The sequence below is a fragment of the Zonotrichia leucophrys genome, chromosome 14, assembly GCF_028769735.1.
Source record: "Zonotrichia leucophrys gambelii isolate GWCS_2022_RI chromosome 14, RI_Zleu_2.0, whole genome shotgun sequence".
In the NCBI taxonomy this organism is placed as follows: domain Eukaryota; kingdom Metazoa; phylum Chordata; class Aves; order Passeriformes; family Passerellidae; genus Zonotrichia; species Zonotrichia leucophrys.
In genome coordinates this window covers 4,924,020-4,936,796 of record NC_088184.1, presented here as the reverse complement: position 1 = coordinate 4,936,796, position 12,777 = coordinate 4,924,020, and the positions used below count along the sequence as shown (strand labels likewise).

The 12,777-nt window shown below is 39.9% G+C and overlaps 1 long non-coding RNA gene across 1 annotated transcript in view; it reads right to left on the bottom strand.

Annotated features, from left to right (window-relative positions):
• LOC135454331 (uncharacterized) overlaps positions 1-12,777 on the bottom strand; it is a 274,211-nt gene that overhangs the window by 107,942 nt on the left and 153,492 nt on the right. Inside the window, exon 3 of the long non-coding RNA XR_010442082.1 lies at positions 10,359-10,474. This is a non-coding gene — a long non-coding RNA (uncharacterized LOC135454331). The remainder of the gene's footprint in view (positions 1-10,358; positions 10,475-12,777) is intronic.

The window sequence follows — 12,777 nt, the reverse complement described above, 5'->3', positions numbered from 1 at the left end:
CAAAAGTAAATAAAATGCTGCAGTAATGTAAACCAAAATGAAGAAATACATACATTTGATTTTTCATGAGGAAGCAGAAAGTTGGAATTATTTTACTTGGTTTGACTGTGTGTAAAAAACCCCAACAAAACCCAAAACCAATACAGGCACTATAAGAATGAAAACAATGGTTTAATCCCAAAAATGCTTCTGCACATGAATAATTAAAATACTCTAGAGTAGTATTATTCCTGCTCTGGAGTTCATGCACAAGTATTAGGATGCAAAAATCCAAGTTATCACCTCATACTGAAGATTACAGTGTTATTCTGTCTATTTAGGCTTCCTAAAATTCCTGCTGATTGCAACAAGCAGTTTGCAGGAAAAGTTGATCAGTATTTGATGATGCCACTCAAAACCTGCATGTTTTGGTTACAGAATCCATTATTGGTGAGAATAACTCCATCTTATCAAGTCCCACCTTGTATTTAGCTCCAGCCAAACCCAACACACTTGGCCCTCAGTGCTAAAAGATTGTATTTCATCTGCTAAAGATTTCATTGAAACAGCTTAGATTTAAAACACCTCTACAGGAAACAGAATATGACATTTCAATAAAGCTGTACTTTTTTGCAATAGTCTCTAAACAACGTATGCCAAAGATCAAGGTGCTGAGCTCAAGCATCTCTTTGTGAAGGCCCTCAAATGTGTGAGAGTGAGTTCTTATGAAAGGAAGAACACAGACACCAGAGGAACACAACCAGCCCTTAGCCTAGAATAAAAATACTGTCATTCCACCAGAATTGCTCAGGTACAAAATGTCATTCAACTCTTTCCCTCTTTCAGGTGGCTTAATTTTACAGAAACTTTCTCTTCAACGTAGAATGTGATGTGACTTTAGAGAGAAGAGGGATTTGGGATTTTTTTGTGTTATTAAGCCATGAAGAGTCAAACATTTTGCTGAGTTAAGGTGATTCACTACGCTGCCCTGCTTAAGCTCAATATCTATTTCTGTGTTGCCGATTTTAATCTTAGTTGCAAGTTAAACTGACACTGCTGAAGCTCCTTCCTAAGGGTTTCCAACACATAAGCTAAATTGCAGTGCCTTGTAAATGGGGTTTTGTCTGTTCAGCAGATGGATAGTGATTGATTAAGCTTCAGTGACTTGTCTATGGATATGAATTCTTAAAGACACTGATCTGCAAAATCAGAAACCCAGTGGCAGGTTACATTGGTAAATACTCCAGCAGTGCTCCTGAAATTAGTGAAAGTTGTGTGTGAGACAGAAGGGATGATCCAGCACTTTCTGTTCTTGTAGGCCAACAATTCAATGCTCTTTTGTATTCCACCATTTGGAAGAATGGGAATACATCTACTACACCAGTTTGTAACATTTAAAGGACTTCAATCTCCAAAAAGGCAGCTACTTTAGCAAAGTATTTGTAACTTTAACAAATTGTAGAGCTCATAACAAAGAATCCTTCTGAGATGACTGCAGGAACTGTGGAATGAGTTTACTGAGCCCCACAACCTGATGGCCGATGAAAGAGGATGGCAGACAAAGGTGTGCTAGGAATTGCTCTGCATGGCTCAGGAGGTGTGATTCCACTCAATATTTTGAAGAGAAAAGTGTATTTCAGAGCTGAGCCAATTTTTAATGTAAATTCAGACTCCATCCTTCCAAGACTATTATCCTTATGAATACACCCTGGAGTACATTGGTTCTGTTTTCTCTTCTGAGCAGCAAACTTTGATACAAACAGCTTGTGAATCAATAAGCAACTTGTTTTGTGGCCTCCCTGTCCATTGATTCACAAACCATTTGTCTCCTTGCAAACACTGTAATAAAACAATTATCACTTAATAACGCACCATTACATCATCAGTAGCCAATCAGAATGCTGAGGTGTCACAATTCCCTTCTCCCTGTATATTATCCATACATTGCAGTTCATTCAATTTCATAATAAATCAATATTTATTTCTTTTCACGGCCTGGGTGTTTTGGGAGCACTTATATAATTTTTCCCTAAATAAACAAAATATCACCTGAGAAAATGAGGTAAATCTAGATTTTAATAATCTGTAAATAAAGGAAAGAAAGCAGATTTTAAATGACAAGTATTGAGGAGTTAGGCATAAAATTTCTATTGCATCTAACTTCCTAACTATCTAACTTTTAGATAGGAACCTGCTCTGAATTAATTTAAGGAGCCAACTTTGGGAGCTGTTCACTGAAGTCCCCCAGTTTCTGAAGGTCTGTGTTGTGAGACCTAAGCGCAAATGTAGTGTTACAGACAGAGCCTGATGACTGCTGTAGAGGAATAATCTCTTCTCCTGATCTCCTGGCCATGCTCTGATACCATCAGCCCTCCTGGCTGCCCAGACACTGCTGCCTCCTGCTCACTTTGGGGCCACCAAGGCATCCTGACCCTCTCCTGCTGTGTTTTTCTCAGGGCTTTTTCCTTGATGTGCAATGGTTGGGGTTTTCCCTGCCGGATTTTGGGAGTTTTGGTCAGCTCACCCCTCCAGCCCATCCCGGTCTCTCAGGATGGGTCACTCTGCCCTTTCTCTCTCAGCTCCAGTTCCACATCCCCTCTCTGAGGCTGATCTGGACAACCCCTCACCTGAAACACTGCTAATATTAAAGTGAAACAGGAGGGTTTTACACACACACACCCTGCAGTGCCCCATTGTGAGCAGCTCCAGACAGAGCAGGATCCCTGACCTCCATCCTGTGACCGCAGCTCCCACCCAGCTGGATGACCGCCCATCCAGACTGGGAGATCCTAACTTGAATACAAGACTGCCATGAAAAGCAGTGTCAAACGCCTTGCTGATGTCAAGACAAACGATCTCTCTGCTCTCCCCTCATCCATAATGCAGTCAATTTGTCACAGGAATCAGTCAGGGTGGCCAGGAATGCTTTGCCTGGTAAATTCACATGACTGCTCCCACTCATGATGGTTTCTCTCATGCCTATCAGCAACACCAAAGCAGAGCTGACTGACCTGTAGCTCCCAAAATTGTAATTTTGGCTGATTTAAACATGGGTGCTAAGAAAATCTGAAAAAATTTATAATCCATGATATTCTGAATATAAACTCTTGTGTTTCTTAATCACCTGTTACAAATAATCTCCTCTCAAATTTACACATATAGGTGACACCTATGGAATGCGTCTAAAATGCCTTTTGCCTTTCTGTTCCAGAAACAATTGTGATTTATGTACCAATGATTTTTTTTCTCCAGAAAAAAAAACCCTGTTTCTTTCTTGTAAAGAGATAGTCCTAAGTCTTGAACATTCTAAACTCCATTTTTTTTAACAAATTGACAATTTGGTCACTTGTGTTTCTATTTTTAATAGCAACGTAAAGTTAAGAGACCATGACAAAAATTAAATATGACATTTCATATTTATTCACTACTTATTTATGGGAAAAAAGCCTTGTATGTTTCATCTCTTTCAATGAACCCAACATTTGGTAGGACTGTGGTGTAAAAACATCTACCACTCTCTATCAGTAATATTTTCCTCAAGTGTTATTGATAAATCCTCCTAGTCTAGAATAAACTTGTTGCATGCTGCAGAAATCCACATGTGTACTAAGTTGACAGTAAAATCACTCATTTGGTAATTTTTAGATCAGATTGTCACAAATGACTGAAACATCTCCAAAAGGGACCTTTTGAGGTCATTAACTCAAACCTCCCAATGATGTTTGCAAATCTTACCTAGGACAATTCTCCTAATTTACTTTAAAAATAATAGATCTTACTTTAAGAAATTAAAAACCCAAAACCACACACTTGCAGGTCTCTCATCCTTTACCTAAACATGGTGAAAATCTACCTCTGTTTTATCACCTTTTTTCTGATTTATCCATGGCTTTTTGGAGGCATTTAATCCTCCCTCCCTTGATCCTTCAGAAGAAGCACTGCAGTGGACAGGCAGATAAATGGAAAAAGGTCATAAAGGGAACTCCCTGACACAGAGAAGTCAATAAAGGTCAACAAGCAGATGTTAGCCTGACACAGCATCAAGAGCTGTGTCTTTATATACATACATGTAATGGATCATCCCCTGCAGTTTTTGGATTGTGCTGGTACCAAAAATTACAGCAATTTTTGGTTGATACTCCAACTACTACACGAACCTTTGGACAGGATATTATACCCTGGGAAGACAGGCTAAGTCACCTCTGCAAAAGAACTGAGTACCTAGGGTATTGGAAAGCACATGCTTTAAATATCTTTAAGTATAACTTTAACAGCTCTTTACAGCATATGTTTCAGAAATACTTCTTCATGTTATTATTGTCTTGTCAATTACCCCACTTTTTGGTACCTTTAAGTAATTAACTTAAATTCAGTGACCCAGGAAGCACCTTCTGTAGTGATACAGACTCAGACTGCACAATCCCTGTGCTGAGCACAATTCCTCCCCAAGACAAATAAATCCCTCTCTCAGCCTGCAGTAGCTGCATCCATTTGGGGAACTGCACTGCCTGCTTTCACTGCTGCAGCACAGGAAATTTCTGTTTCCACCTCCAGTCACAGCATCTGCTGCCTCAGAAATCCAAGTTTCTCCTTGCAGAGAAAAGTGTGCAGTCAGAAGAACAAAGCAGGGCACTGACCACAGACTCATCCCAAAAACTCTGATACAAAAATTGCACAATTCTTGGTTTTCAAATACCTGAGAGGTTCCAGCACCAAAGTGACTGAAGGGCTTAGTTGGTGCCAAAAGTGCAAAGAATTAGAATATTCCTAAAAAGCAATGGTCCCTGGATGCTACAGGAGTGCTACAGCAAAGGCACCACAGACCTTCACACCCTGCATGACCACAGCATTCTGCTGTAATTAATTACAACCTCTGTGTTACACCTTATGACATTTCCAGCCCCCTTCTTTCCTTTCCAGTGATTCCTGCAGCTCTGGGAAGTGATCGCAGCCCCACATTTCTGAGAATGCTCAGGATGTTAGAAAAGAGATGTCAGTCTGTCCTGGCTTCAGCACCACACTGTGCTGCATTCAGCAAACAGCATCACTGCAGGTGGCTGCTCCACTTTTTAGTGAAATGATTTTGTTGTTTTGGGTTTGGGGGTTTTTTTGGTGGTTTCTTGGTTTTTTTGTTTGGTTTTTTTTGTTTTGTTTTTGGTTTTTTTTTGTGTTGTTTTCTGGTGGTTTTAGGTTTTTTTTTTACTCCTCAGAGACAATATTTTGGAAAACAAAATTGTCCTAAGCTAACAAGGCCGAGCCAGGGACACAGGAGCTCCTCACCACTGAGGCTTTCCATGTTTCCTGTAACAATTGCTTGGATTATAGTCACTGTACTTTTTCCAAGTTAATAAATATTATTCTCTTAAACTGCAGTATCTGCTAATTGCTGTATGGCTGTTGAATTGCATAAGCTTTTAAATTCCTCTATCACACTGAGAAAAGGCTGTGCTTGTGAAGCCAGAACTAACAGTGCATGGTGAAAGCAAAATGAGATGAATTTTGGCTATTACAAACCTCTCAGGGGAGGTTCACCCTGTTCCTGGTGAACTTCTGGGGACTGCTCAGGGTACACCAGTGATCTGAGCAGGGGAATTCAAACAGTTTCACATGGCTTGGACCCTCTGCTCACTTATGGGAGAAATCAAACCCCCCGTATAAATCCTGGCTTGAAATAAAGTCACAGAACTCTTTGCTAATCATATACATCTAAGCACACAGACACAGTAGATGCTGACCATCAACACACTTATGTTCAAAAAACAACATTAGATTCAGACTTATAAATGCCACACAAAAATCTGTTTGCATAGAAACTGTTCAGAAAATTGTGAGTTACAGAAGCACAACAGCAGCAGTTCAGATGCAACTATGCAACAATGTGCTTTTATGTTTCTAATACTGTATTTTTCTCTGTTTGGACAAGTGAATGATTATTATTTTGGTTGGCATTATGGTAGACTTTTGTGAATCTGACAAAATAGCCTCCCTAAATACATAGCAATGAGTGTTAAATTCAGCTGGCCCAGAAAAAATGGCATCTGCTTCAGCTTTGATACTTGGCTTACAGGGTGTTTCCCACTCTTCATGGCAAACACAGGATTCTAGCTTCACTTTTTATTTTTACCAATGCCAGTATCAAAACAAGTAAAATATTTTTGAAGATATAACGTGGGAAATGTCAAGATAATTCCTTTTTTTCTTTACAGAAGTTGTGCAGACCAAGTGCAAAGAACCAGGCTCAGTTAGATTCCTAAATACTTGGAATTGCCTGATGTATCTTGCCACCTCTGTCATCTTTATTTGCCCTGATTCAGCCATGGAATCTAAATTCCCATCTCTCCCCAAAGAAAGAAATTTTCCAGTTAACTTAAAGATCCTTATAGGAACTGTAAGAACCCTGAGCTGTCAAAAAGGGAAAGTTTTATCAAGATTATGGTTTCTCCAGAAGAACCAAAGACTCTTTGATGCAGTTTGAGTTGAGAGGGCACATTGGCAAGACACAAGGAGCAAGCCTGAACCCGACTTGGGTGAAAATGAAATGTGGCATAGAACAGCAGGACAGGTTAATGAAAGTTTGTCAACACTACTTGTGGGGAGGGAACAAACTTGCCTCCATTTCCACAATGCCTGAGAATTCTCATTTATGATTTTTGGTTGTTTTATCCCTCCTCCCTGCCTTTAGCTGAGGAAAAAGCTCACTGGTGAATCTGCATACCTTTGCAAGGAGGGAGGGTTCTTTGTGGCGCTCTCTCTCATGCGATCAAACCTAATTTCCTTCTCAATTTGCTGAGCCACTATCTCCAGTAATTGCAATTGGTCTGTCAAAACAGTTGGCATCTTGAAATAATGGAATACTACCCAGTATCAATCTCATTTCACATTGCTGACAGAAAGCATGATTTCCCTTTGTCTCTCCCATTTGCAGTAACAAACTGCATGATTTCCATTTGCACTAATAATTTCAACACACACACTTGGCTGGCCAGCATTTCAGATCTATTCCTTCATTCTTACATTGATATAAATGTTATTTAATATCTGAAAAAGTACTTAAGGCCTCCAACACATTTTGCTTTTAAAATGAAAGACTGGAATTTATTTCATTGTCCTGGATCAATATGGAAAAATAATTGCTGAAAGCTTGAGGAATCAAATTTTATCTTATGTTGGGTAAAACCCAAATGAGATAAATCTGAGAACAACAAATTCCTTCATTTTACTCATAACTAGTGCTGGTTCCAAAGAGACAAGAATTCTTTCCTGTGTACTTCAGATGGAAATATCTTTTCAGTCTTTTCACATATGATCTCAGATATCCATTTTGGAGCTATTTCCCTATTGCCCACATGCCAAAAACTTTTGGTCTTTCACATTTAAATCCCACAGCTTCAAAAAGGAGGCTTCACATTGCAAATGTGAGGAGAAAATGTTAGGTCATATCAATCAATGTAATATTTGGAAAGAATGTTTTTTAAAGTGGGTTATGACTGATTTATCCAAGAAGAAAACTCCAGAGAAGGGCTATAAATTTAAAGTCACCTTTAACTGGTCTCAGTGGAGCCTCTTTTCCTTGGCTTCTGTCCCTTCCAGCCCCTGGAATATTTGGAGCCCATTCAGCTTGGATCCAGTCTATCAACATCTTTTACTGGAGGTCCAAAACTGTACACAGCTTCACAAATCTGAGTTTAAAGTGCCAGATAAAGGGAAAAGTTTCTACCTCATGGTCTACTCCCTTCTAACTACATGATCCAGTCCACTTCTGTACATCAGAGAACACCTTCTCCTTCCACTTAAGAAATCTTCATTTTGTTTTAAAATTTTGTCCTCAGAACAAAATATGTATTTCAAGAACTACTTTATGCTCCTATACTCATATCCTTGAAGCTGAATTTTTCCATTTAGTTGTTTTCCTACAGCACATAGACTATGTCCTAAAAATGACCAACAAATAGGAATTTTTAAACATGAAGGTAATATTAGATTCCTTTTCATCTACCTGTTGTATACAATAATAGAATTTATTAATTAAGAACACATTTATTTGCTTCCAGTTTGTAAAAAAAAAAAAAAAAAAACCAGTCAGAAATTCCTATCTGACAGCAATTTCTACTCTGGCTGAGCAACTGTTGGTTTTAAATATATTAATGCTATATTAAAACAGATAACCACACAGTCTGCAATTGGGAAAAAAGAAATCTTGAATGATCTATGGGACCCTTGTGTTAGCATTAAGACAATTTCCTCTTGAAAGGAGCCTGTTTCTACGACATCATGTTATTCCCCTTTGTTACAACGACTGTCACAGCAATCTCCCAGGCCTGACTTCTGCAAGATTTACAGACAGCACCCCCTGACTCCTTACTGAGCTAAAAAAGTTTGTGTGACCAAAACCACCTAAGCAGTTGTTCCTGTGACTCAGCTGACCCTGCCTGCTCCTCTCAGAGAGGCCAGGGCTGCTGCAGAGTGTGACACAGCCAGGGATGAGCAGCACACAGACCTGCTGCACTCCTGCAATCATCACACAGAGCTCATGGGCTGCAGCTCAGCCTCAGACACCCTGCCAGTGCAAAATGCCCACCAGCGCTAAAAGAAGTTGTTGGCATCCCCTCATTTGAAAGCACTGTGAGTATGAGAATACCTCGTTACTCTGCATTTTAATGGCTGCATAAATTAATATCAACAGTCCTGGCAACAGTTTTGTTCCTTGTCTGAGTACTAAATACTGCTCAAGAGGGATTGCCAAGCCATATTTTCCATTACCTCCAATGGACAAAATTATCCTTCTCCAAATGCCAAGCTTCAGAGAATTTCATTGGACCTCATATTCCCCCCATTTTCTGTTTGGCCAGCACATTTCTGCAGTATGAGACCCACCACACCCCCTGAACACCATTTTCCCTTTTTCACATCCTGATGGCTGAAACAGCACAGAGCAGCACGTCTTGGGAGGAAAGCCATGGCAGATTTGGGCATGTTGAGCTGTCCCTGAAGAGCCACTGCACTGGTTCAGTGTTTTCCTCATCAGAGGAAAGGATTTTGCCCCACATCTCAGTAACCCTCAATGGGTCAGTGCCTGTCTTGTCCCAAAGCCCCACACAAGATGTGCTCCCCGAGGGTCTGGCAGAGGCCAGGGGCACTGGCTGCACTCTTGCTGATCCAGCCCAACATGTCCTTGGCATTGCTGGTGTCTGACTCAGTTTCAGGGCTGCTAAAATGCAATCTGCTAAAACAGCCCAAACTCCTCTCCCAGCACTGTAAGGATTTCAGTTTGACCCGAGCTCATCCCAGATTTTGAGTTTAAGAACCCAGTTTTTGAGGGGGTCCTGTGTATCTGGCAATGCTTTAGCATTTCCAGGTCAGACTCTCAAATTAAGTACAGCAGCAAAATAGTTTTAATTTGTTTTTTCTTCCCCCTATATACACATAGTGCTTCCACTGTCTGTGCAAAGCAGCAGGTTGAAATTATAGCAGATACCCCAGAACCAAATACTGAAGATCTGCATATCAGATCTTAGCATCTCTAAGCCTGGTCTCTATTACAGACACAGGGACCTCAGGGAAAATATTCTATTTCTCTGTGTTCAGTTTCCCATCTGTAGCATTAATATTACAGTATCTTCTTACTTCTTAATTTTTGTCTCACATATTTAAATTACAAAATACAGTCTTGAAATTATTTCTAACCTGTGACTTGACAAGTCCTATGAAACATGAGAATTACAACAATACCTACTCGAGGCAAGCAATACAAAGAAGGGAATTAGCCCTATACTGACATTTATAAAGTTTTAGCAATTACCACACTGTGCTGGCTCTGGTTTTGATTAGGCAGCACACTTGCTTGTGTTCCTTTTGACAAATCTTTGCTGAAGCAAACGTATACATTTTTTCCCTATGTATTTCTACTGCCTTGTGTGCAATTTTGGTGGAAAGTCCTTTCTCAGAAAGGACAAATTCACCTCCATTCATCAAGAATTCAACATGGGAAATTTCCATAAGTGCAAAATGAACCTGTTTGACCTCAAAATCCCTCACACAATAAGTTTTGAGTCTGAAGATAAGAGAACTAGAAAAGCAAAACTCACTCCATTTCAATTCCTGACATGTTAAAACACTGATAGATATTTTGAATATGTTCTTGTGATAATTGTTCATAATTATACACACACACACATATTATATCTGCAAGTGAATCTTTTGTAGGGAAACAATTTCCATTTTGATGACTAATCTCACAAGGAAGCTTGAAAAATATCTTCTGCCAAAAAATCAAAAGTCCAAACCAGACATCCAACAATAACATCAGAAAAACTTTAGTCACATTTCACCAGAGTCATCCCAAATCATTGTAAATGAATCATGGAATAAGGCTGACCTACCTGCTGCACCCCTCGTGTGTAGGACCAAGGTTAAAAGTGTTTGGAGTTTACCAGCCCCAGGGTAAATATCTGTGGGATTTGGACAGCTCTCCTGATCTTTATCTTAGTTTCCTCATCTGAAAAAGAAAAGTGAAAAGGCTTCCTCAGCAAAAGTAGTCCAGTAATACAGCTCAGCAAGGCATTACATGAGCAACAGATGCACAAACCCAGCAAAGGAAGGTATTGATGATCCTAATAATTATGGGGAAATAATAACACATTTGATCCAACAATCTACAGAGCTAGCTCTCAAAGTGTCTGATATTGACTGCAAGTTCAATAATTATCTTAGCAGTTATGACACTACACAGAACAAGATCTGCATCTCTTAAAATAAAAGTAAATTGCCTTCTTTCCTTGGCATGCAAAAGATGTTTCCCTTACAGCAGTGGAAAGGCACCCCTGGGGTGGACACTGAGTGTCCAGCAGTGAATCCACAGCTGCTGGAGCCACCCAGCTCCAGTGTTTGAGCCACAAATACCACTTCACATGTCACAAACACCATTTCAGTTATGCCTATATGAAATGGAATCTAACTACACCTGCAAGCATGCAACTATGAGAAATTATAAATAACCCTGGCTTTATGATTGAGTGACAATGAACACAAAAATCGCTATCAAAGAGCTCTGTGTGCTCCTGGCCAAGGAGGGTTGTGTGCCTGCTTGCCAGGTGCTGCACAGGGAAGTCCATGGACTTGGAGCCAAACACCTAATGAGACAATTATGCCCTCACAGGGTCTTTGCCTTTCATCTCATTCAATGAGAGGTGGGGATGCATTTTTTGCTGTAACAGAGTGAAATGTTCTCTCCTGCTTTCCCTTCTTTCTTGCATGACAGCACCATCTGTTTATAAATACATCACTGGAATGACAGTGCTCTGATGATGTACTAATATAATACATCATCAAAGTGCCATCAGTGATGATCTAATGATGTATTAGAAAGCTGTTTATCAAAACCCTGTTGCTCTGATGATGTATAGGTGCAATACATCACTGGAATGCCTTGCACCGGTGGCACTGCACTGATATAGACCTTGTGGGGAAAAATAGGTCCTGCAAGGATTCAGCAAGGCAAAATGCACACAGGTGAAAAAGGACAAGGAAGGAAATGCACAGTCAAATGTGTAAATGAATTAGATTCAGGAAGAGTCAAAGGTGAGGAGAAAGAGACAGAGGTTTTGGACAACTGAGATTCTAATGAAATTGGATTCATCAGCTGCAGAGACAGACACTTGGTCACATTATAAGTAGAACAGAATGAAAAAGAACACCAGGAAAGACCCAGATTAGTTATAATCTGTTTCACAGCTCAAATCCTGATTCTCTTTCACCCTTTCCTCTAATTCTTTTCTGCAAATAGGCTCAGAAAATAAACAACTGGGTTTAAGATATGAGGTAGAACAAGAGTAATTGACCCAGAGAGGCCCATGTGCCTCACAAATTGAGTTTTAGAACACTTCAGTTAAAGGCTCTTCATTGTTGAATTTTTGTTGTTATTGTTTCATTGGTTTGGGTTTTTTTTTCTTTCCCATACGTCATCCTGCACTTCTAACTGCACCCTCCTAGTGCAGCACATGGCCTTTGTGACTAAAAGAGTGTGGATAAGCCATGAGCAGACAAAACAGAGGAGCTGGGGATGGCACCATAAAGTGCCAGTCAAAGCTCACTGCCTTCCCTCCAGTTTATAGCTGAGCATGAGGTTAAATGAATCACAGGAAATGCGGTTCATGATTTTATTAATCAATCCAAAACAGTTCTCTTTAGCCCCCACTTCTTTAAATGAGTGAATGGATTCTGCTTGATTTTTTAATGGGCCTCCTTAAAAAGAGGACCCTTACCAGAAATAACTCTTTAATGCAGAGAAAAAAAGAAGACTGAAGAATGAAAGATGCAATGGCTGCTCCAGCTGAGAAGTTCCCCCACCTTTGCACTTAAACAATGTAAAATTTCTTGGGGTTGTTTTGTTGTTTGAGGTTTTTTTATAAAGGACATTTTTCTTGCAGACAGGCAGGAGGCAGCTGGGTTTGTTTTGCTGGTACAAAGTGGATCTCATAAATTTTCAACAGCCATCATAGTAACAAGCTCATTGTATTTTTTTCTAACCTCATCATTATGCATTTCAGAGGTTCTTCACAGGCTCACAAAGCATTTTTCAACCAGTGGATGAAAAATGTCTTTAAGTGACCTCCAATGGAAAAAATGACCAGGAAAGGTAACTCAGCATCCCCTTTTGGCAAATCCAGGCCACATCTTAGCACTGGTGAGGCTTGGAGGTGCAGGAGAAACTTGTGCTCCTTCCATAGAACAGCCATGGGCCGTTTCTGTGCTCATGTACCAAATTTAAGGCCATCTGTATGTAAACAAACCTCAGGAGTG